The following is a 3,456-nucleotide window of genomic DNA, read 5'->3' as shown; positions in this document are numbered from 1 at the left end:
CTGGATCCAAACAAGATCCTAAAGATGTTCTAAGCCCAACACACAAGTAGAAAATAGCACAACAAAATTGAAATTTGAATTCTATAGGAAAAAGTGAGTGAGCTTGCAAAGTGTATGGCTTAATATAAAAACAGGTATGAACGTATTATAAATGTTAATTTGATCATATCTGGGAATAGCAAGATTTTAGAAATAATATTATGAAACTAATATTAGGAAAGAGGGACCCCTGAGGTATCTGAATGGAAGGAGAAGTCTAATTTAATTTCCATTTTACTGAATTCTGGAAATGTGTTTATTATTTTTGCCCCATTCAACCCTAAACACGTTCCTGAAATCTAATGCAACCTCATAAATGCCTAAATTGACCAGATATTGTTTTTTTCCCTTTTATTCTAGCTTTTGCCTTAGTTCTGTATAGTGAAAGAAATGCAGAAAGGGATTATTTTACATAATAATCCCCTGTTCCTGTCTTTCCTATTTTTCTACAACCGTTCAACCTAAAAGACAGAATGTATGATTACTTGGTGAAAGCCTTGTAGCCATGACCTCTGTCTGTATTGTAGCCTTCAAAGCATTATTTGTATAAAGACAATAAGAAAGTCTTGTTCCTTTATAAGGATGACTGCAAGGAGTTTGATCTCTGAGAAGAACAGCAAAGAATGTCTTTCTCCAGCTCCCGAAAATGACTCAGTAAGAGATTTTGATCTCTGTATTGTAAATTTGATATCCTGTAGATCTCCTCTTCACCTCACCTATTGAGTTGCCTGTTATATTACATCTTTCAAGCTTAATACGTGATTGATTAAAAAGCTTCATTTTCAGCCTGCTTTTCTATATTACCATTTTCAGCTTAAATGTTTCATGATTATTTTTATCAACCAAACCCACTGCTATTGGATAGTTCACTTAAACTATGGATGTATTTTGTTTTAGATACTAATTGTTGGAATACGAAAAAAAAAAAAAATCTGTCAAAGTAATATGAACCTTTCTGTCCTCATACATCCAGGCTGTTAATCATAAAAAAAAAAAAAAAAATCCTAACACACAAAAAGAAGTCAGAGACTACTTCATTAAATAAATGAACACGTATAATTTTTCTACATATCCTTGGGTACTGTTCTTCTCTCTGGAAGTCTTTGCTCACCTGTCTGCTGGAGTCCTGAGACGTTACAGTAATAAACCCTTTTTTCTCCATACACACAGATCAAGGCTTGTAAATTTGCAATGACTTCTTTGTGCCCTCTCTTTGCTACAGGCTGTGTTGTTGCTGGAGAAACCCGCTCTTCATCATCCGGTACACTTTTAATTTGAATGGGATTTCATGATTTGAATACTGGATTGCCCTTTGCCATGCTGCTCAGCCCTATTTGTGACTGCAAACCACAGTGCTTGTTCTCCAATATGATAACCTCTTTCAGGTATTACAACCCTGTAAGAACTCCTTTAGACAGATGTGAATGTGCTTCTGACAATATCCACCCCTTTCTGACCAAGTGTGACCCACAGGGCTCTGCTCATGGAAGGCAGGTTGGCCTTTTGCAGGCCTGAGGAGAGGAGAGCAGCAAGCTGCTGCTCCAAATGGAGCATTACATCTCATCTCCACTCCATGCATCCCCGCTGGAGGCTGAAGACCAGCCCTGCTTTATCAGGTGCTGGGCAGTGGATATGGCATAGATTTCCAAAGAATAAGTAGCAGGTCCTTCTGTCCCACGGAGCCTTGGCACAGTAGGCCTTTTCTTACACATGCTGAAATGGTAGAACGGTTTGGCTGCACCGGAGGAATATGAAGGTTCATTATGAGGGATTTCCTCTCTCAATTTCTATATTCTGTGGCTGTGTTTTATTAATAGGAAGAAAAAGAAATGATTCTTAAGAAAATTGTGAAATACTAGGAAAACAGCACAGCTAGGGGGCTGCAGGCAGCTGATCCCTCGACTGCAGCTACTCTTGAGCAGTCATACGGCTCACAGTGCTTGCAGTCAGCAACGCTATCACACACATACCCTTTTACCATTAAATGTGGGAAGCACAAGGCTTGCAAATGTGTGATCGGCTTAAAACCTCAGTGCCTGGCAGACTTTTTTTCACTGCAACATCATTTGGCAATGTTTGAATCTAACACCACAAATAAATACACAAATAAGAGTGAGGCACGATGCTTCTGGAATGAAAGGCCAAAACAACACAGGTTTAAGCACCTTTGAAGTTCACCTGTAGGATCATGAAGAGGTCCTCATGCCAAAATAACACAGAGGCAGACTCCTCTGAACCCTGCTGAGATAGAAGGATAAAAGGATTAAAAGGACAGCCTCTCCCACTGAGGATTTCAGCCACTCCATCTTTCCCAAGGCTTAGCCCAGTGGCCAGGCACAGAGAAGAGTGGAGAGGCAAGAGGACAAAATCCTCAAATCCCAAGTGCTCCCTAGGATCTCCAGAGAGAGCCAAAGCTTCACCACTGCTCCCTGAACCCTGGCATGTTTTAAAACCTAGCCAGGACACACTCTGCTAATCATAGATTAGGGAATAGCTCATATGGTCCACCCTTCCTGTCCTAAAACGTGTTAATGAATCCTTTCATCTCGGGATGTTTTTCACATATTTATATTTGCCTGCACCATGCGATGTTTGCCCTACATTTCTTCCCTCTCACTGTGAACTGATGCACATCCTCACTCCACCTATCTCTCTGCAGGAATGGTTTTCTGAACTAGATGAGACTGCTCAGCCAGCACGAGGCCTTTAGCCAGAGTATTTCAGCAGGGCTCCAGTTCACTTCCCATCTCTGGCCCCAGGTCGCTCAGCAGCTTTCACACCGATGTCTTCCCAGCAGCAAGCATCAGGTTATCTGAAATGTTTGTGCAGAAAGCTCAGAGCCTCAGCATAAATTGGGAAGGAAAATTTCTTGATAAATTAGCTTCACTGCTTCTCAGCAAAATCCTCACATCACGAAAGGGAGCCAGGAGTTTTTGCTGTCTGTTGCTGAAGATAAATGTATGCTTCAGCAGCAGGAGGACCGGGAAAGTCCAACCCCTGAACTCCGTGCTTTGCAAGTCATGTAACTTTGTAAAACTCTTAAAAGACTTAACTGCCTGCAGAAATGCTGAAAATACTAGTTTTTGGGTCTGATTCACCAATTCGTAGACACACAAGAAGTCTCACTGAGAATTTGGGGTAAGCAAAAGTCATTCAGTTATTACAGCCTTGGAAAATGACTAATTATGAAATAGGTTGAGAATTGTTGAATGCTCTCCTTCTTGCTCTCTTCACCCCATGTATGCAAATCAATAAATAAATTTAAAAGCAACTTAAGCACCTCAATAAATTAAGCTGCTGTTTTAGAAGATTTCTCTAATTAGATTTATCTTTAATAATATGAGGGTACTTTCTAGAAGTCTATCATAGTACTTCTCTATGGTAGAAGTATGCAGTTTTGAGGCAAGTCTCCTGTAT

The 3,456-nt window shown here is 40.3% G+C and overlaps 1 long non-coding RNA gene across 1 annotated transcript; it reads left to right on the top strand.

Moving 5' to 3' along the window:
- The first annotated feature begins 242 nt into the window (after window positions 1-242).
- LOC119716525 (uncharacterized) lies at window positions 243-3,210 on the top strand. Its single transcript, XR_005264698.2, has 3 exons — window positions 243-693; window positions 1,262-1,424; window positions 2,699-3,210. It is a non-coding gene; the product is annotated as an uncharacterized lncRNA (long non-coding RNA).
- Window positions 3,211-3,456: the final 246 nt, after the last annotated feature.

Source organism: Anas platyrhynchos, chromosome 3 (genome assembly GCF_047663525.1).
Source record: "Anas platyrhynchos isolate ZD024472 breed Pekin duck chromosome 3, IASCAAS_PekinDuck_T2T, whole genome shotgun sequence".
In the NCBI taxonomy this organism is placed as follows: Eukaryota; Metazoa; Chordata; class Aves; order Anseriformes; family Anatidae; genus Anas; species Anas platyrhynchos.
The sequence above is the reverse complement of the archived record's forward strand: the minus strand, read 5'-3'. Positions and strand labels throughout refer to the sequence as shown.